This window comes from Tasmannia lanceolata, unplaced genomic scaffold, assembly GCF_043159265.1.
Source record: "Tasmannia lanceolata isolate RefF3 unplaced genomic scaffold, GAP_Taslan_0.1 ptg000003l, whole genome shotgun sequence".
NCBI lineage: Eukaryota > Viridiplantae > Streptophyta > Magnoliopsida > Canellales > Winteraceae > Tasmannia > Tasmannia lanceolata.
Window position 1 is genome coordinate 56,657,408 of NW_027518680.1, and position 23,338 is coordinate 56,680,745.

The following is a 23,338-nucleotide window of genomic DNA, read 5'->3' on the forward strand; positions in this document are numbered from 1 at the left end:
CCGTTTTCTCATATATATATATATATATAGAGAGAGAGAGAGAGAGAGAGAGAGAAGTGTTTCTGCACAGCTGTGTAGAGAGCTATCTGTGAAGAATGAAATTAACATTGGAATTTGTTGTTCTTGTTGTTCAGTTGAACGTTCAGTTGAAATAAAAAATTACATTACACCTGTGAATTGCAATGTTGAAATAAAGAACAAATACAACCAATACATCACACCTGTGAATCATGTTGGAAAATTTAATCCAAAATATACATGTGAATCATGTGGTAACATTTAATCCAAAACGCACATATATTCATGTGGGAACATTACATCCAATGGAACAAAACATCCAAATAACAGCAATGTTTGAAATCAGAACATCTTATTCAAATCCATTGCCACCTTTATGAAGCTCACAGCATCTGCCTGAAATCAAACAGAGAAAGAAAATCAGGCACACTCTACAAATACGAAGCATGTTATTACAAAGTCAACGTACCAAATGCGAAGCATGCTATTACAATATCATCCATACATTTCACGAAGCGATATCTTTGTCTTCCGCCGCTTCCTCTTCCTCCTCCTCCAATGCACTCATCTATTAGAACCAATAAAAATTTACTTATAATTGGAGACAAAAGTACAACATGGAAAAAAGAGTGTAAGTGCATATAGAGGAGAACTGAAGATCAAACATTGGCTTTCTTTTTACAGGTTCTTAGATTATGTCCCAACTCCCCACAACCTCCGCACTTCCGTTTCCCATATTGGATTGGGAGAGCTCTAATGAAGACTTCAAGCGTGATGCTTCCCTTGGCCGGCCCTTGGTTTTAACAACTTCAGGGTCTCGAATACATATCCCAGGTACTTGAGTGGGAAGAGAGTTAGACTGCACTTGGCTAGCCAATACGGGTATGTAAACTTGCCTCTCTTTCTTTCTCTGCTCAATCTCAACCACCAATTCAGAGTAAAATTCATCTAACTTCTTTAAAATAAAGTCGTCATTATCGAGTTCCTCATCCACTATTCGTCATTTTGCCATTACGGACCACTTTCTAAACGGGGTTGCACCTTCGTTACCTACTTGACTTGTAGGTTCTCCACCCAACAACTGATATCTAGCATTAATTGTCCATCTTCTTAGAATGTAACGCTCGGGAATGGAATTTAATTGCTTCTGGTCAAATACGGCCAGAATATGCCTGCATAATATACCTGAAGTCTCAAACATGGAGCAATCACAAGTTGCACTAACACCATCGGAATCGTTGTACACAATCATATGCCCTTTTGACATTTCATCATCCCCACGTTTCCTTCTTACATTGAAGGTAGTCTCGTTGCCAATTTTACTATGTTTCTTACCCCAATATATTCTACTACCATTAAGTTCAGCCAAAAAAAGGCCAAAATTTGTCCTTGTATAGTATTTTCCAGGATCATCTTCCAATGGGCTACATGTAGTCATTGTCGGCTTTGAATTTTTTGACTTTAAATCCTCTTCTGTTTCTTTCCTGCGACGGTCAGCAAGCGCTTTCTCATATTGATAAAAAAATCACGCAGAGAAGTCTTCTGGTTAACAAAACCATCGAAGAAAGCATTCATGCTTTCACTGCGCTGACTATCCACTTCTTGCCTTTCACGTTAATCGCCATCTTCGCCTGACAATCAAACCTAACAGTGCGACGCGGAATCACTTCCTTACCTGCCTGTCTCTTGTCATTAGGGTTTTTCTTCCCCTCCTTGTCACACACATACTTTCTGAATATCACTTCATTTGTCTTGGTTGACTTGTTTGTAGTAGATTTTCGCACTCCAAAACCTTTACTCAAGCCATAGGTATTATAACATATGTAGGCATCTTCAAAGCTATCAAACTCCTGCCCAACAAATGGCCTTTTGTCTACACTCTCCACGTCATTCCTTTCCTCACCATCTTCTACTTGGTTACCTTCATTTAAATCTTCCCCTTGATCTTCTACTTGGTTTTAAATTTTTAATTCTTCCCCTTGATCACCTAAAATGAAGGCGTGTTCATCAATATCATTTATCGATAGGCGGCATACTTGCGACACAGCGTCCTCAACAAACCCTGAGGATGTGCCACATACTTCATCAACATTAAACACAGAAGCGAGCAATGAAGCATCATCCATTTTACTAGGTCACAACACTAGATAACAAACCAGCCAACTACCACAAACCACCCATAAACCACCACCAAGCCACCCATAAACCACCACAAACCAACCATAAACCACCACCAAAGCAGCCATAAAGGAAGAAATATGTCAGAAAAAGAAAAAAAAGAAGTTAATACGCAAAGAATGGAAGCAACTATTCAAAAAAATAACTATAGCTAGCAATTCCATAATTCAGTGTATCATTTACACATGATTCCATCCCTGTGCATAGACACTCCAACCCATCTTCCTCATATCATCAACTAGCAAAACAGATAACCACTTGAGCTTAAAATCACAGTTGACAAATGCCCTCCAGCACCAGAAAATCATTTTGGAAAAATTACTGTATAGGTATGTAATCATTTTGGATATTTTTTTTAAATGGCGAATTATATTAATAAACGGAACCGAGATGGTCCACGGATTTTGAGAACTGATTTGAGTCTCTGGGACTCACAATCGGTTCATTTCTCTCCCTCTCTCTCAATTTGTTTCAGCATTTTTTTATTTTGGATTTTGAAGACCTATTGGGAGTGGGCCTTTGGATTTTGGGAACTAATTGTGAGTCCTCCAAACCAATTTGAGTCTTTGGGAGTTGGGATTTGCAATCAGTTCTCAAAATACAAAAAGGACAGTGGCTTCAATATCTATCCCAAATTGAAAGTAAATTGGGAATACTTGATTGTGGCAGATTCCTTCTATCTGTTTGTTCGTTCGTTTTGAAAACCGATTGGTACAAGGCTAGTTTAGAAAATGTATCCCAAATTGACAGTAAACAGTGTTCAATTCTTACCCGTTCCTAGTTCAGAAAATGTGAGTTTATCTTCCTATCTATTTGTTTGTTTTGGATTTTGAGAATAGATTATGGGTCCAAAACTGATTATTGGACACAGATTTACATTTAATTTTGGACTCCCAATTAATCCTTAAAATCTAAAACAAACAGGGCCTAAGGATGTTTATGTTGGTAATCGCAGCATCTGATTTGGTAATCACAACATCTGATTTGTTTAAACCTAATCTTGAACAAAAAAAAATGAAAATAACATTTTGGCTGTCATAACCTCTCATAATTAAACACATTTTTCTGATTGGCTGTCATAACCTTTTGAGAATTAAAATAGCCATTCACTACTATGGAGCTCTCATAATTATCAATCCATAAATTTTTAGGGCGATGATATTCTCACCCCCATTCACCATCCACCCACATATCCCTCGCCTCAATCTCTCCCTCTTTGATGGACAAAAATTTCAGGAAAAACTTTCTAGAAATAACTTTTACCTAAAAAATCATTTTACAATGAGGAAAAAATAAACAGACAGAGTTATTCATGGAGAGAGAGAGAGAGAGAGAGAGAGAGAGTGTGTGTGTGTGTGTACCAACAGGAGAGGGTGTGGGAGAGATGTCTAGTGCGCAGAGGTATATGCATCAATTTCTCATAAATTTTGCAAGTTTTGGCAAATTGTTCCATCAACTTCTCATATATTATTTGCAAGTGTTGAGAGAAATTCAAAACTAAAATTGAACTCACATCCTAATCTATCTAGGAAATGTAGGTATATGCATAGTAAGCATGTGATTTTTCAAAAATTTTGCCAAAGATTTTCCAATTTTTCCTAACATTTGTTTCCCTGATATATTTCTGATTCTGAACTTTGTATCTTTACTAGAAATGCAGCATTTTAGGAAGGGACAAACAAAAGTGGGTGGAAATACTGGAAAAGGGCGTGGAAATATCATTTCATTTCTAGAGCTAGACTTTGAATGAGGCGGTTGATAATATGAATTCCTGTTGGGGAGTTTATATTGGCAACCCCCTGTTTTTTTTTCATGAATAGCAGTTCTGCACCCAGATTAAGCATGAATGAAAATTTTAAAAACTCACTTCTCATATCCCTCGCCTCAATCTCTCCCTCTTTGATGGACAAAAATTTCAAGGAAAACTTTCTAGGAAATAACTTTTACCTAAAAAATCATTTTACAATGAGGAAAAAAAAACAGACATAGTTATTCATGGAGAGAGAGAGAGAGAGAGAGAGAGAGTACCAACAGGAGAGGGTGTGGGAGAGATATCTGGTGTGCAGAGGTAGAAGGATTTGTGGCCTTCCAGTCCGTCGCGCACGATGTCCAGCGAGAGAGAGACGCTCCAGAGAGAGAGACCAGGGAGAGCGTAGAGGGGAGAACCAGCAAAAAAGAAAAAAAAAAACCCTAGTTTTTTGGGTTTTTTGCGCTCGACAGAGAGAGAGAGACTCCTTCGTATCTTTTTTTTAAAGGATACGAATGTCTTTTTTTTTACTTTAGTTGAAACTAGGGGGGCTCGACTGTAATTTCAAAAGAAGAATGAAAACCCAAAAACGTAAATAGGGGCCCACTATAAGCGCCAATTGAATGGAACTATTAAAAGAGTGCGCAGATAGCTCTCTACACAGCTGCGCAGAAACACTTCTCTCATATATATATATATATATATATATATATATATATATATATATATATATATATATAGAGAGAGAGAGAGAGAGAGAGAGAGAGAGGAAAGTGAAGCTACACCGCCGGTACTTAGCTACACCGCCGGCTTAAAATCCAATGGGCCCACATTGTTTTGGTGATCCAAAGAATTCATTTGATTGGCCCTCACATAGATAGGGTGTCCACCAAAAATCAGCTCCATAGGATCATCCCAACCCTTCAAACTGTGGAAGCAAAAATGGACAAATTTGTGAAGGTTTTTACACGTTCATTTTTGCCTCCACAAATCGTAGGGTTGGGATGATCCTATGGAGCTGATTTTTGGTGGACACCCTATCTATGTGAGGGCCAATCAAATGAATTCTTTGGATCACCAAAACAATGTGGGCCCATTGGATTTTAAGCCGGCGGTGTAGCTAAGTTAGCTACACCGGCGGTGTAGCTTCACTTTCCTCATATATATATACTAGTAAAAACACCCCGTGTGATGCACAGGCCGACAAAGAACTGTACGGAGCACATCATAGGTTGATCCAAACCATCCATGTGATGGAACAAAACATCAATAGGTTGTGCCCGTAAAATCATTTCCATAGGCTGATCCTAGCCCTCCAATCTATAGAGGTTTCCATAATTAAAAAAGCATGAAGGAGGTGGGTAGGATTGAAATTATGTGGCTTTAATGGGTGCCTTTGTTAAAAAGCATAAAGGAGGGCGTAGGATTGAAAATATGTGGGTTGAATGGGTGCCTCTGTTAAAAAAAAGTCAAAAAGTGGTGTGTAATTCTCATAGAATTTTGGAAGAAATTCAAATAATTCTCTTATTTTCTCTTCTGTTATATATATATATATATATATATATATATATATATATATATATATATATATATATACTAGTAAAAAACCGTGTGCGATGCACGGACCGACAAAGAACTGTACGGACTACGTCATAGGTTGATCCAAACCGTCAATGTGATGGAACACAACATAAATAGGTTGTGCCCCAAAAATCATTTCCATAGGCTGATCCTATCCCTCCAATTTATAGAGGTTTTCATACTTCCTCTTAAATCAGATGGTTAAGATCACCCTATAGATTTTTTAAAAAAAAACCATAAAGCAAGGGGGTAAGATTGAAATTATGTGGCTTTAATGGGTGCCTTTGTTAAAAAGCATAAAGGAGAGGGTAGGATTGAAAATATGTGAGTTGAATGGGTGCATTTGTTAAAAAAAGTCAAAAAAAGTTATGTGTAATTCTCATAGAATTTTCAAAAAATTCAAAAAATTCTCTTCTTTTCTCTTCTGCTATATAGTATACAAGAGAGATGATAGGATGGTGATGCATTTTTATAGGGGAAGATATAATTAGATTAGATATAGATGGGCAAGTAGCACATGATGTCATGCCATATTTCGATTGATCATTAGATCAATTTATTCATATATTCCGGTTGATCATTAGATCAATTTATTCATATGCAGCCTATTAACCTTATATTTTTAATGAGAAATCTATCCTAAATTATCTAATGAAGATTTACACCCACTTTCCATTGTTCCGAAATCTGAATAAAAAAGTAACCCACACAAAATCTGAACATCAGCTTTAGAGGTCACCAAAAAAATGAAGGAACAAACAATGCTTTATCTAACAAAGAAACATACTAATAGCAAGAAAATAGGATCAAACCACCAACAGTGAGATTCTCACCCTTTCCGCAAGAACTCTAGTCTCATAAGCAATCATATAAACCGATCCCATTGGCGAAGCAGAATGAGTCTGAACTCTAATCTCATAAGCAATCATATAAACCAATCCCATTGGCGAAGCAGAATGAGTCTCCAAACACAATTGACGAATCCCATTTTCTTCTTGGCTGAATTATGGGCAAAGGAGTCTCCAATATAGGTGCAGATATAGATGCGTCTATATCTGCACCTATAATTTGGTCCCCTCATGTTTATTACGGAAGACAAAAAAAATAGATATCAAATTTAGTTATTTTCTTTTAAAATGATTTATAATTTTAAAAAATGTAGATAATCCAAAGTCCAAACCATTCATTATTTAGCCCCAACTTAAATACCTCCAGTAGAAAAATTCACCAGAATCCAAACAGAATGAGTAACTAAACCTATTTTTAATTTCTTCCAAGAAAAAAATTCAGATGAAAATAAATAAAAAAATAAACCAAGAAAACACTGACCTTCAGAGAATCGAGTGAGAAAGAGTGCTAACATCCATGGTGACAGAAGCGCCTCTGCAACCAATATGAAGCGGCGGATAGAATGGATTCCTCTACCTTTGTTATTGGCTATTACTTTTTATATACCAGTTTCCAAATCTAATAAAAAATTATTTAAAGAGGAAAATATTAGAGAGGGAGAGAGAGAGATCTGCAAGCTGGCTTCGCTTGGGAAGATTTATCGTTTTGTGCAGATTTTTTTGGTCATTTTACGAAAGTCTTTTGGAATTCCGGATTTCTATGCGATTTTAAAGATAGAAGTGTAACGCAATTTGAAAGGTTTCAAGGAAAACGGGAAAAATCAACTTCCTTCATTTTAGAGAAAGTTAATAAAAAGTGAATGCAAGAGAGTCCCATAAATACGGAATATGAAGGTTGCGTGTACGTTTTTCTTTTTTGAGAGGAGGTGAAACGGTGTGAGAAAATCTTAGAGGGGTGCCACGTGGCGACACCGGCTTACTTATACGACATTGGATTTGCGCGTAATTTTGAGATTATATTTCCAATTTTGGGAGGATTTGTAGCGCTAATTCGAAATCTCTTAAAGAATATCTCCTCTAATAAAGGCTTTAACTAAATTTCTCTAAAGAATATCTCCTCTAATTAAGGCTTGAAAAAAATTTCCTTTATTAGAGAATCAGAGGAGGAAACGTAATTTGGGGAGACGTACAGGGTATATAGAAAGCATATTTGCAAAATTTGTTTCTAATACGTATTGTTTCCAAAATTTATGGCATTAATTTGTTGATAGAGGAATACGTGACGTGTGAAACGGTGACATGTCAAACGGTGTGCAACATCCCCTTAAATCGTTTTTCAATTTCGGAATGCAATGGGGGTGCCACGTGGCACAACCTCAGCTTGCAACATTCAGCTTTACATATACTAGTAATACCCGACGTGCGATGCACGACACTGCCAAAAAAAGGGCTATGATACCAAGAAAAAAATTAGTTAAAAATATGTAGAAACAATATTTTTAACCACGACTTACGATGCACGACACGGCCAAAAAAATGAGTATGATACCCGACATGCAATGCACGACACGACAAAAAAAGAGAGACTATGATAACAAAACAAAAAAAAGTTAAATATATGTAGAAACAATAAGCAAAAAAGTATGCATAACCACATATCAAGTAATGAAAAAATGCAAAAGAAAGAGTTTTCTAATTACTTTTTCTGGAAAAAAAATATGCACGATACGGCAGAAAAAAAGTATATGATACAAAATTTCGTAATTAATTTTTGTGTAAAAAAAATAAAAATATGCACGACACGGCAAAAAAAAAGTATATGATACAAAATTTCGTAATTAATTTGTGTAAAAAAAATAAAAATATGCACGACACGGCCAAAAAAAAGTATATGATACGAAAAAATGTTATTTAAAAAATATGTAGAAAAAAGTAAAAATGTAGCTAAAAATAAATTTAAAAAGTATCATATACTTTTTCTAAAAATATATGCTTTTTATATTTTTCTAAAAATATTTTCTAATGCTTTTTAACAAAGGAGGGGGGGTAGGATTGAAATTATGTCGGTTTAATGGGTGCCTTTGTTAAAAAGCATGAAGGAGGGGGTAAGATTGAAAAATATGTGGGTTGAATGGGTGCTATTGTTAAAAAACATAAAGGAGGGGGTATGATTGAAAATATGTGGGTTGAATGGGTGCTTTTGTTAAAAAGCATAAAGGAGGGGTAGGATTGAAAATATGTGAGTTGAATGGGTGTCTTTGTTAGAAAAAGTCAAAAAAAGTGAGGTGTAAATTCCATAGATTTTTCAAAAAATTCAAAAAAGCTTGGGCTTTTCCATCCAGCTTATTATAGTAGATATATATATATATATATATATATATATATATATATATATATATATATACATATACGCACACACTAGTAAAAAACCCCGTGCGATGCACGGGCCGACAAAGAACTGTACGGACCACATCATAGGTTGATCCAAACCGTCCATGTGATGGAACACAACATCAATAGGTTGTGCCCGTAAAATCATTTCCATAGGCTGATCCCAGCTCTCCAATCTATAGAGGTTTCCATAATTAAAAAAGCATAAAGGAGGGGTTAGGATTGAAATTACGTGGCTTTAATGGGTGCCTTTGTTAAAAAGCATAAAGGAGGGGGTAGGATTGAAAATATGTGGGTTGAATGGGTGCCTTTGTTAAAAAAAGTGATGTGTAATTCTCATAGAATTTTAGGAGAAATTCAAATAATTCTCTCCTTTTCTCTTCTGCTATATATATATATATATATATATATATATATATATATATATATATGAAACCTCATAGGAAGAAAGACTCACAGCATCTCCCTCTTTATCCCTCACAGAGCATTTGCTATAATGATAAAATCCAAATTTGGAGTTTCCAATAATAATAGAAGAGGAGTACACAAAGAAAATGTAAAAGATGTTGTAAAAAAATGAATAGTCCAGAATATATATTTATTTCAATAGCATACAGATCAAAGGAGTTTGCTTCCATTGTGTGAATTTTCTATAATGAGTTTGCTGTCTAAAGCCATTTCTAATAAATCATAATGCATGCCCTGCCTGAGAATCATACAAAGCCAAAAAAAATACCCTAGAAAAATACAATAAGAACCCAAAATCTGACTATGGAAGTAAATTTTCCAAGAGAAGTATACGGGTGTATATGAAATTGCACCCCAACAGCATAAACTATAGGCGCTGAACAAATCAAAGGCCGGATTGAATAAATCATAGGCCACTGATGCCACCTCCCGGGTAGTAATACTTACCAACATGAATGTAAAGGCATACATGCATATGATGTAAACATGCTCCAAAACAGTCTACAGACATTCTACCTCTTACTAACAATCCATTTACATAATGTGCACAAAATGGAGCTGTAGATAATGATAATATATCAGAATCAGAAACTAAATATATGATCACATCAGTGTATCTCAATACCTAATGCAGACTCCCACTATTATAGGCTATCAAAAATGTCTTAGCGGTATCTCAATACCGCTAAGAGCTTTGGTGACAAGCCTTCAGTCAAAGGATTCGCCAACATAAGTGCAGTGCTTATGTACTCCACAGATACACAATATTTATGAACTCACTTCCTCACGACAATATGTCAATACATTGACCCATTACTTGATTTGTCGTTCTTGGAATTGTGAAACCGCAACGGAATTATCACAACACATTCTCAGTAATTTGTCGACTATCAACAAGATAAAACCCTGAGATAATTCCGTGACTACAAGGCATAACTCAAGGCCTTGAAATACACAATAAACTCCATACCCAAGGTGGAAGAAACTGAGTGTCCACTTGACATTCTTCCACGATTTAGGACTTTCTGCAAATTATACGAAAGTAGAGCTCTTGGTGTTCCAATAACCACAAAAAATCTGAATCAGATTAACCAATCATACTAGGGTTATCTGATCTATTATATGTGAGCATAACATAAAACATTTAGTCCCTTACAAACAATGCATAACCTTCTGGCAAATTTCCAATGATCCATACATAAATAACATTGGTACTTTCTAAATTTGCCCACCATGTAGGTTATATCCTGACAGGTGCAGATTTAAACATTCAAGAGAACCCCAATTGCAGAACTAATAGGGAACCTCTTTACCTGCTCCTATGATAAATCAATCATTGGACCATAGAACTGACTGAATATATCACCCTTAACTATAGGAAAACTACCAGTGGAGTAATTAATCCGTGTTCAATACTTAAAGGACTTTACCAATATAAGCTTTTTGAGATCTCAGCAATCCTCGAGTCCCAACCATGGTTTTAAATTTTAGTTTCGGGTGAAATTTCGGTCCTTCCAGAAACCAATTTCGAACGAAATTTGGTAAAAGCTCTCGAAATGCCGTTGTTTTTAGCTGAAATTTCGGCCGAAATTACCAAAATTTCGTCCAAAATTTTGATAATTTAGATTGAAATTTGGTAAAGGATTAAAATAATCTTATTTTATCAATTATTTCGCCGAAATTTCATACATTTCAGAAATTTCTGTTTCGATGCAATTTCGTTTCGCTCCGAAATTTAAAACCATGGTCCCAACTAGGTGAACCTAAACTCCTATCATGTAGGATGCTTCAGCTAAATTCTTTTGTATGTATCTCACTGAACATGGCCAAGTACTATTAGCAAGTCTAATATTATTGTAGACACCCCATTTTGACCGGATCAATTTCCCCAAAATCGAATAAATTCTCGAAATCGACTAAAGTCCCAATCCCGAAGTTGAGTCGAGATCCCGGAACCGAATCCCAAAATTTTTGAAAAATCAAACCCGAAAACCCTAAAAATGCCCATTTCCATATATTTTGGAAATCGCTTGAAGGCCTGGGTGATCTCTGAACCCCGTCGGCATCCTCCGTTCAAATTGCCCTGATCCTCCAGCTCATTTTCGCAAACATTTGAAAGAGTTACAAAACACCCCTGAGTTTTGGTATTGGCACCTCTCTATACAAATTTCTCAAGTGTGGATGATGCTAACTCGACCTCTCCTTGATATTTTACTAACTTACCTTGTCTCTTAGTGTTTAGACCATGATTAAATGGGTACATTTTTGAATTAAAATTTGTCAAGGGACAAGCTGAGTTTGTGTGATTATCAAAGCGAGGGTGAGGTTGTTTCATTTGCAAATGGAAGGGGGTTGATTTAAACAAGGAAGGAGTGGCAATACCAAGCCCTTGTATTAAAAGAAGAAAGATATATTTGTTTTTTTTTTTACTTGGGGCAGCCCACTCAGGTGCAAAAGGAAGAAATAAAATACACTAGATGGGGGGGCTGCCCATGAGAGAGAAGGGGGCCTAATATATCATTTCCCATTTGCAAGGGGGCATTATTGGAAATTTCCATTGCTTTCTTTGCAAGCCACAAGCATAGGCCATTAGATCAAAGAGGTGAAGTGTAGGGCTCAGATCATCTAGAATGTTCTAGGTTTTAGGGTTTCTAGGAGGGCATTAAGGCTAAAAGAGAGAGATGGATGGCTGAGATGAGAAGGGAAGGAAATGGATGGCTCAGATTAGGAGGAGGGTTTTTACCCTAACTATAAAAAATAGAAAATCTCATGGGTAAAGGCAGGAGGCCGAAATGTTTCTAAAGGGAAAACAGAGAGGGAGCTGAGTGAAAAAAAACCCTCTTCCTTGCCTACCACCACCTCCCTCGAAAACCACCGCCACCCTCTTCCTTGCCTACCACCACCTCCATCGAAAACCACCGCCACCCTCTTCCTTGCCTACCACCACCAACACCAACAGCAACCACCATCCTCAACCTTCTCCACCACCACCAACACCAACAGCAACCACCATCTCCTCCACCCCATCTCCCACTTCTTCTTCTTCATTTATTTTTAAAAGAAAAAAAAAAGCAGAACAACAAAGAGAAAATCCAGAGAGGGAGGGAAGAGGCCATCATCCCAATCCACCACCATCCTCAGCTCCACCACCACCAAACCCTCTTACCACAGCCACCCCCTACCTCCCCAAAGTTCAACATCTAAACCCATTTCAAACTCACCCCCAACCTCCATTGATTCCGGTGGCCTTACCGGAATCCGGCACCACCACCACCGTCCTCTACCTCCATCTCCACGCCAACACCACCCTTCGAAAATCCTCCACCATCCTCCACCTTCACCTCCCCCAACCACCGAAGCCCAAACCCATTTTCCCCAACCACAAAAAACCGAAACCCATTTCTGCATTTCGAAAATCCGGCACCACCACCATCCTCCACCCACCTCCACCATTCTCCACCTCCAGCTCCACCACCACCCAACCCTTCGAAAATCCCCCACCGTCTTCCACCTACACTTTCCTCAACCCCCAAAGCCGAAACCCATTTTCCCCACCTCCAAAAAACCGAACCCACTTCAAAAACCCATCTCTTCTCCTCCCTCCACCACCATTACCCCCATTCAAAAAAAAAAAGGGAAAAACAGAGAGAGAGAGAGAGAGAGAGAGAGAGAGAGGAGATTTGTGGGTTTGGAGGTCAGCCACCATTGACCACCACCATCATCTCTGCAAATCCGGCCGGTTTCGACCACCCTACCTTCGATCCGACCTCCGACCATTTTCTTCTACCTCCGTCCACCATCCCGGCCACCCCCTTCCTCCGACCCCACTCCACCTTCAACTTCCAAAACCAAAACCCACGATCTCCTCCAACAGCCACCTCCCAATCTCAACCATCATTCTTAAACCCATTTCGTTTTTTTTTTATCTATTGAAAACCCACAACCTTCTCCGACCACTAACCCATTAGCAGCCACCAAGAAGGCCCACTACAGCCACCAGGCTCATCAATTCCATCACCCTCCCTTGCTGTCAAACCACCTCCTCTTCAAATTATTACCATCAGCCACCTCCGACCACCCCATCTGCAACTTCCTATCGAATTTAACCCAAATCCTATTCTCCACTACCTCCCCCCCTCTTTCCTCACCTATAGTCACTGTGACCATCATATCCACTACTCATGTATTTAAATCCTTCATCGTTTGGATAGATGAATAGAAAAGATATTTTCTAAGGAGCTTTGATAAAAGGAAACGAAGGCCAAAGTCCACCCACTGTCCACCCACTCTGGACATCTACTCAGGTAAGGTTCTACCCTTCAATTTAGCATATGGTTCAAATGCGGATCATGTTTGCCATTCTAATTTAGAGATTCCTTCTTTTTTGGGTCATTCTTTTCAAGTTCCTCGGGATTCTTTGCGTTTCGGGATCCTATCGATTTTGGGAACCCTTGTCGTGTTTAGGCGATGACGGACGACAACCTCTTGAGCCAAAACCCCCTTTCGATCAAAAGGGATAAAAATACATAAAAATCAAATAACAAAAATTCAAAAACAACAAAAGCGTTTTTCGAAAAGCTGGTTCGAACTACGTTGGCTTGATCCCTTTCTACAGGGTACGTAGGCAGCTTGGGATCGTCATCCCAAGTTCAGTCAAACTTTTCAATAAAATCATTTAAACCCTTCAAAAAAGTATCTTTCAAGCTTTCTCAAAAATACAAAAACCAAAATGGGCAAGGATGGTGATCGCCAGGTCACTCGGAGCCTCCCTTTCATTTCATTTCCGATTTTGATCGTGGTTTTCCGGTTTTATCGGTTTTCCGACGTTTTATCGGGTTTTGGGACGGGCGACGACGTAGCGTGGCCCCTTCACAGGGATTGTCCTCGCTGAGCCCAACGATAGGCTATGACGATCGTGAGACTTATCCGATCTTTAGCGGATCAGGATCGCTGAGCTTGATTCATTAGAATCGCTCCCTGAGCCTATCGTACGCTCCTTTTTTTCTTCTCCCTGGCATTTCGGTCCTCATGTACCGCTGATTTTCTGATTCATTTCTTTCTCTGTATCTTTTAGCTCATTGTGTGTTTATCTTTGACTTCTTATGTGCTACTGTTAGCTTGTTTACTTTCCTAGCATGAGATTGATTATTATTTTCTTAGTATTATCTCTTTCATAGGCTCGCATGCTAGTGTGTTTATTCTATTGCTTTGGAAGTTTACCGTTGTGCTTATCTGTCTTCTCACCTGCTTAGTTGTAGCATTTATTCATCTTATCTTGATTATCTGCTTAGCTGTAGTTGTGCGTGTGGATGTTACTACTTTCCTAGATGTGATGGGTTAGGATTAGATGCGGTGAGTTAGGATTTGGATGTTTATTCTCTTTTGCCCATCCCCGGGTCATGCATGCTTAGATAGACGTTTTCTCGGGGATGCTCGTTCCCATTTCACATGATTTTAGCCCAAAAGTTTTCAAAATTAATTAAAAATGGCATAAGAGACCATGTGCTTGCACTTGGGCGAATTGGGGGCGCTTAACACCTTCCCCATTCGTCATCAGGCACGGACTTTTGTATCTCTGGTTATCCGTTGCAACAGAGTATTTCGTGGGATCCAGGGCCTACTTCCTTGGATGGCGACTCTTCTTTGTTATAGGTACATCTTGGTTCCGGGCTAGTCCTTGAATCGAGAGGTATCTCATTTATATCGTCACCCATGCTTTGAGTGGCACCATTTCGAGAGTTCCTTGGTAGAGCTCTCTGTGGACCCCGATCCCGAGAGGACGGTGAGCGAGGGACGCGAGATCCCCCTCTCAATCCTCTGAGACCTCCACAAATGTGAAGGAGAGCTCTGCCAAGGAACTCACGAAATGATGCCACTCACAGCATGGGTGGCGATACATATGTATGAGATACCTCTTGATCCGGAGACAAAAAGCCTCGAAACCAAGACGCACCTGAAATAACTCAGAGTCGCCATCCAGGGGAGTTGGCCCTGGAACCCCATGAAATACTCTGTTGCAACGGATAACCAGAGATGCAAAGGTCCGTACCTGGTGACGAATGAGGAAGATCTGAAGAGCACCCCCAATTCGCCCAAGTATAAGCACTTGGTCTCTTATGCCATTTTTAATTAACTTTGAAGACTCTTGGGCAAAAATCATGTGAAATTGGAACAATCATCCCCGAGAAAACGTCTATCTAAACATGCATTACCCGGGGATGAGCAAAGAAAGCAAACAAATCCTAACTCATCACATCTAAGAAAGCAGTAAACAACCACATGCAGAGCTATAACTAAACAGACAATGATAGATATAATGAGATAAGAAAAGCATTAAAGATCTATATCTAGACAGATAATCAAGATAAGATAAATGAATAAATGCTATAGCTAAGCAACCAAAGCAGTAGAGTAAACACACTAGCATGCGAGCCTATGCAAGAGATAAGACTAAGAAAATAGCAATCAAGAAGCAAACAAACTAGAAGCGACGCATGAGAAATCTGAGGCAAGCACACAAGCTAAAAGATGCAAGAAAAGAAAAGAATAAAAAAATCATCGGTATGCGGGAACCAAAAACTGTCAGGAAAAAGAAAATGGAACACACGATAGGCTCAGAGGGCGATTCAAAAGGAATCAAGCCCAGCGATCCTAATCTGCTGAAGATCGGACAAGTCTCGCGATCGTCATGACCTATCGTTGGGCTCAGCGAGGACAATCCCTGTGAAGGGACCACGCTACGTCATCGCCCATCCCAAAACTCGATAAAACGTCGGAAAACCAATGAAAACCGGAAAACCACGATCGAAATCGGAAATGGAATGAAAAAGGGGATTCCGAGTGACCTGGCGATCATCATCCTTGCCCATTTTTGTTTTGAAATGTTTGAAAATATTTATTAAAAAGGTTTGTTAAAAAGGTTTGACTGGACTTGGGTGGACCCAAGCTACCTACGTACCCTGTGGAAAGGGATCAAGCCAACGTAGTTCGAAACAGCTTTTTCAAAAAAATATTTTGGTGTTTTTGATGTTTTTTGTTGTTTTTAGATTTTTGTTGAGAGGGGTTTTGGCTCAGGAGGTTTCCGTCCGTTGTCACCTAAACCCGAGAGAAGTGTTCCCAAAATCGATAGAATCCCGAAACTCGAATAGGATCCCGAGGAACGCGAAGAGAATGGTCCCGAAAAGAAAGGAAACGCCTCAAACCCTGTGAAAACCCCGAGATGGGAAAAATGATAGGAAGGGCAAGGGGGTTGGCTCAAGAAACATTCCGTCATCGCCCGAACCCGTCGAAACAATGTCGAAATCGATGGGATACTCTGAGTCGGAGAAGATCCCAAAACGCGAGAAGTGTGCAATCACGAACACCAAGATGGATCCCAACAGACAAAGATCTCGAAAATCCTAATGGGATCGCGAATGTCAGATCATGATTTGAGGGAGAGCAAAAGAAAGGAAGAAGGGTAACTTGTAGATAGGGTTTTGTTCTCGGATCAACGCAATTTGTTTTATACTACAAGAATACATGGCTCCTGATAATGTGAATGCACCTGGGTAGACAAGACTTCATGCAAGTATGCACAAGAGGTTGCTTAACATGCAGGAGTAGAGGGCAATTTAATGATGTAAGAACCTGAATGAAACAAGAACACACATGGTCTGGTGGCGGATTGCAAGAACATCTTGACTGTGGCTACCATGAGCCTCGATTTGCTAGATACGCATAGTTCCAGTGACTAATAGATTAATGGAAAGAGATTATAACCAAGCCATGTGACAACTAGCCTAGCTATACTAGGAGCTAAAAGGAATTACCGGATCCAAGCAGTTGTTACACTATTAACCCGCTCAGAGGCAAGTAACCAAATCAGGTGCCGTTACCACAAAAATGGCAATACCTTTATTGACCTAAGAGCTGACTTAGACACCACCTCGTTTGGGAAATGACACCCTTTTCGCCTTACTCCTTACTTCCAAAAGATCATTGCAGCTCTTTCTATGGGGAGCTAAATCAAGGATAAACAATTAACAGGGAATAGACAAACGAATTTCAGAATTCTGATTTTAATAAAAAGAAAGAAATCAAAGTTGAAACCGATCCGGGAATTCTTAAAGCCAACCCACAGGGTGAAATTAAACAGAGTAAATTGAGAAATCCATCAAAAGACTCACTCTAAGTATAATATCAACATTCAGAGGACGAGATAAAACTTCAGTAAATTAAGATTTGAAGACTAAACAACCATCAGGAATGGTAAAAATAAAGAAGGAAAACAACGAATTACCTAGTATTGATGCCCGTCTTGACACCGCGAGTTGACGGAATTAAATAAGGGTGGAGGTGATAGTGGTTGCAAATCTCTATTCTCCCACCTATTCAAAATGGAGGCGATTGAGTTATTCACGGAGATGAGAGTTTGAAATAGGGTCTCTTGGATCAAGGGGATGGGAAAATGGAAATGATGAGTGGAGAGGGGCAGATGGCAGAGGTAGAGAGAGGAGGATCGGATTTAATGGGGTTTCGGTCAGATTTGAGATGGGTAGACAAAATGGGTCGGATTTGGGTGGGTGGAGGTGGCACGGCCGGAGCTCCGGCAACGGAGAAATTGCAGAGATGGTGATGGGTGGTGAAATGGGTTTGGGTATAAAATGGAATTGGGTTAGATGTGGTGAGGATGATGGAAAAGGGGTTAGAGAAGAAGAAGGTGGTGGTAGGGTCGGATTCGCAGAGATGAAGGTGAAACGGCCGGCACCGGCAAAACCGCCGGAGAAGAAAGCCCAAATCCTCTCTCTCTCTCTCTCTCTCTCTCTCTCTCTCTCTCTCTCTCTCTCTCTCTCTCTCTCTCTCTCTCTCTCTCTCTCTCTCTCTCTCTCTCTCTCTGTTCTAATGGAAACTCCAAAATCTGGGATGAACGAATGATGGTGGCTATGAAAATGGGTTTTAAGATAGTGGAGAGGGGCAGATGGCAGTGAGCGGTGGTCGGATTCCGGTGGGGCTTGCCGTGGAAGATGACCGGATTCCGGCCGGAGGAGGAGGCGAAGATGGTGGCTCCCTTTTTCTCTTCTCCCTCTGTTTCTCCTCTACAACTTCAAAACAAGAGAATCAAATGGGTTTTTGGATAAAACAGAGGGTGGGTTTGAGATGATGGTGAAGAAGATGAAGTGGCGGCTGAGAAGATGAAGATGGATTGGATATGGGTTTTGTCGGATTTCGGCTTGGACGGTTGGGGAAGACGACCGAGATGGGTTTGAGAGTGAGGTGGGTTTGGGTGGTGGTGTATAGAAGAAGAGGATGATGGTAAATGGTGAGATGGGTTTGGTGGGTGTGAGGTTGAAGGAGAAGAAGATAGTGATGGCTTGCCGGAGGTGGGGAAAATGGGTTTGCCGGATTCGGCTGGAGCATACGAAGATGGCGGCTTTGTTTTTCTCTTCTCCCTCTCTCTCTCTCTACTATGTGGAAAATCAAGAATCCCTTTCCTCACGAGCTCTCTCCTGGTTTTATATTCTTTTTTTATTTTTTTAATTCAATCCCTACCCTCCATTTGGTATCCTATACTTCTTGATTACCCCTAGCCCTTGATCCTTGTCTTTGCCCTAAGGCAATTTTAGAAACCCTAAAAATCTAAAAGCCTATAATCTAATCCAAGCCCTACACTTCATTTTTTAGATCCTAAAGCCCATGCTCATTACTTGTAGGGGAAGGAATACTCCTTTTACTAAAATATCCCTAGGGTAAGGTGATTTTACCCTCCTACAATTAGGCCCTACTTTCCTTTTCTTCTTATCAATGAGCACCCTTTCTTTGCTAATTCACCCCAATTCTAAAAAATACATCTGCCTCTTCTTTCTTCCTCAAACAACCCTCATTAACATATTTTATGGCTACAGGGGGGTGGTCTAAGCAAGAATAGAAGAAGAATGAATTTTTCTGTTTTCTTCTGTACATTTCTTCTAGGAAAATGACATCGGCACATCCATAGTTTGATAATTACTCTCCCTGCTTGTCTTTTCTCATTTATGGAGTATTTTGAAATGTAAAAACTGTTCGATAATCCTTTAAATCTCAGAACAAGCCGGGTTATCAAAAATACAAAAATATGACTGTGCCGATACACATTGGAGTCCGGGGTTCACACAGGGGGGGCCACTACCAAAACTCAAGGGTATTGTGCAAATTTTGTAAATTCCGGAAAAAAAAATGCAGGGGAAAGCTGGGGTAATTGACCAGAGGATATCAGTGGGGTTTCGGGATCACTTGGGCTTCCAGAATATTTTGAAAATTAATTTTCGAACGGGCAATTTCGGATTTTCATGTTCTTTTGCCAATGGTCCTCAAATTTTAGAAACTTCGGGGCTCAGCTTTCAAGGCATTTCGGGAATCGGTTTCAGGAACTTGAAAGTTTGATTTTGGGGACTCGGGGTTCGATTTCAGGACTCAGGCTTCGGGAATTTTACCTGATTCCGAAAATTTATTCGACTTTGGGAAATTGGGGGAAATTGGGGGTCAGGTCAAAATGGGGGGTCTACAGTCACCACCAAAGCATCTATAATGTCGGTTGTTAAACGATATTTGCCTTTTGGTACACCAATGAGCATTGGTACCACCAATGCCTCTTGGATCACCAGTACCAGTACTATAACTTGGTTCTCCTCAAAAGTGATTTTACCAAAGACACTACATCCACTGAGATCACCATCCTTTAAAAATCTTGGCATATTTAATCCCGACAATATACATACTATGGGGTCAAACAATAGAACCTAAAACCGTTAAATATTATTATTTTCTGCAAAATTCTAGAAAAATTTTGAAAAATACTAAAATTTCAATATAATGTCGATTATAAGCATCAGGAAGAGGAAAGCCTCAAAAAATCATATAGAAAGGAAGAAGTCGATCTCCGAAGATCTCTGGCCACCAAAATATAACGAAAGAGACTTCACTCACCCACATTCACTAATTATTGTCCGCAATTCATGACCACCAGCAAGAAATTCTTTGCATACAAAAGTGGCCACAACACTTTTGATTAGCGCTCCCACAAATTGATGCCTGAAATGAGGGAGGAATAGAACAATGAGGAGCTCAGAAATGCTCCATAGAGAAATAGAAATATAAAATAAGTATCAAACAAAGATTTCATTATAGTGATTAAGAAAATGACCCTGCTTTCTTTTAAGAAAGGAGAATGTCCAAGAACTTCTTCCAGAAGCGTGATTCTGGGATAGCGATGATTATAGAGTTCTATGAAATGCATAAAACATTTGTTTGAAACAAAAAACTAACTGCATAATACATATTGGTCAAAGCATTGATTTTTGAAGGCTATCTGAAAATCTGAAATTACATATTCATCAAGATTTTTAACTTTCTTGGAAGCATGTATGCATGTATATATGTGTTTATATCCGCAAGAGCCTGTGAAAAGAAGAAAAAATATGAAAGAATGAGAAGAGCATCAAATTTTGAAGCAATATTTGGAGAAAATAGAGAAATATAGAGGTATGGCCAAGACTACACGTCAATGCTAATCTCTTGATAAAAAACAATATGTGGGTGCAAAGTTTCACATATGATCGAAAAGAAAATGGGGATTCTCGCATACTCATTTTGGAAAAAAAGAAAACAAATCTCTCTTTTGTGCTATGTGTTTGGTGGGATAGTGCATGGAACAATAGTGTTTTCCTTCTCTAGAAATGATTTGAACTAACATATTGTTTCCTAAATCATCTGAATCAGTAGTCTCCTTTTTAAACAATTTAAACCAACAATCGTCGAGTAAACCACCTATGTCTCTACAAAGCATATCTAGCTGTCTCTGCATAGCAAAAGCAATTGAAATTGAACATCCCAGGTATAGCATTGACTTCAATTAATTCACATTACAAATGATAAAAGAAAAATTTTAAGAAACACAAATGAGATAATGAAGAAAATAGAGTGAGAGAGTATCTTTTTCTTCTGACATTATGAATGAAAGAAACATGACATCCACTCCTAAATTTTTCCTTTTCTTTCGGATAACAAAAGTCTACTGTTGAAGAAAATATAAAACCCAAATGAAGAGAAATTAAAACTTCCCGTTAAGAAAAAAGAAGCCAATCTAAAATGGAGGAAGACTACCATTGGTTCCACCAACTGACCAAACCAAAGCATGTCTAGTCCCTAATTTATATAGCTAATGTAACTATCAATCAAGGATCCGAATGAGCTAAGATAACAGTCTAAATGTTTACATTGATTCGGTAACTTTTGGAAGCAAGAGACTCCTTTTTAAAATTTAAAGCTATTTATCAACTTACATTGCTTGGCAGCTTTCGCCTCTGCCAATGCCATCTATTTGGTCTTTAATTTTGTCTTCCTAATTTGAAAACCACAGCACCCTTCTTTCTCTTCTTCATGTTGACTCTCAAACCAATGTTAGAGCTACAAATCCTACGTCTAGGCAAGGCCCAAGACAAAAAAGATTCAAACCCAAGCCTGACTCATGAGAGCCCAAGTGGCTCTAAGACTTGTCTGCCTTGGTCCTTGGCCTTGTAACATGTTCTAAAATCTGTTCTGATTGGGACCACAGCCTTTACAAATGCACAACCTATTACAAAGAGTAAAATAAGCAAGCCCAAATCCCCAGCCTTTACATAATATTACTCATCTCAACTCCCTACTCCCTGGATAACCAAAATGATCCGTCACATAGTTGCTTCTCTAAGCAAATGGGATGCTTTAATGATCACAAGAGCCATCAAAGGATCTGATTGAAGTGAGGGAGTAAACTTAAGATGGCAACTACTTGTGTCATGCCCGACTAATCACGTGCGAGTGATTAGCTTACGCATACATGGAAGATATTGTTTAATCACTATGGACTCAACACTTGTAGCATCCGGAAATCAACACAGCAAAGGGCAAAGCATTTTTTTAGAAACTGCAAAAGTGTCTACATAATTGGTTCCTAAGAGGACCCGTATTGCAAAGAAGACCGCAAATAATGTCTAGTTGATGCATTGAATGCTCAACTCAAACAATCCTCCATGCCCAAATTAAATCAATACAAAGACATGCTAGGCAACGAAGAGTGGAAAAGGTATGATTCAGATATACAAATAGTGCCATTACAACTATTTTTCAGTTGTGGCAGTAGTAAATCTATGAATGGAAAAAATAAGAAAAACATAAAGAATTTGTATGTCCGATACTGGGTGAAAAGAAAAGGAATAGAGAGACGAAGGGAAACCAAACACCATACCAGAGGAGTAATACAATGAAGAAACTATCCTACAGGGAAGAAGATATATTGTCAGTGATCATTGGTAAGCATAGATAAGAGCTTCTTTGAAGTTCAATGAAAAAAAAAAGAAGGAAACCCACTGGGATGTCACCTCTGCTTGTTTCATCATGGGCAACGCCATCTTCGCCGTCACGGCCACACTATTAAAGAATGGAATGAAATCAAAGAGGAAAATGTAAAACTTTATTTAATTTTGAAATTAATGCGGAACTTGTGTCCGGCCATGGCAATTAGAAATAAGATCAAGAATCCTGTAAGCTTTGCGATCCACGAACACGAACCACTGCGCACAAACAAGATAAGAGAGATCTTCTATTCTCAAACAAGAGAACAGAGATCCTCTAATCTTGAGAAGACCTTATCGATGGTGTTGAGAAAATCCGCCGGGCAAAACAATCCGATCATGCACAAATTAAATGGAAATTAAAATGAACACAAACAAGCCACAAGATAAACACCAAGATTTTACGTGGTTCAGCCAAGCCTTACTCCACGGGCGAGAAACACGATCTTCCACTGAGAAAAACAAAATACAAGGATTACAATGTATTAATCACAAACCCGCAACCCTTTCCTTGCTTCCCAAATCAAGACCGTACAAGAGTAACCCAAGAGAAATCCACAAGAGAAAACCCCAAGAGAAAAGCCCAAGAAGAAAAACCCACTTTCTTCTTCTCCTTTCTCTCTCTCTCTCTCTCTTTCCGTTTCCACACTCTCACACAAGAGAGAAAAAACCTTCTATACTTAGGTTTATCAAAACCTAAATAGAAAGGTTTCTATTTTTTTTTCTTTCCCACGGTTCCTTGGGAAACAAGGCAACTT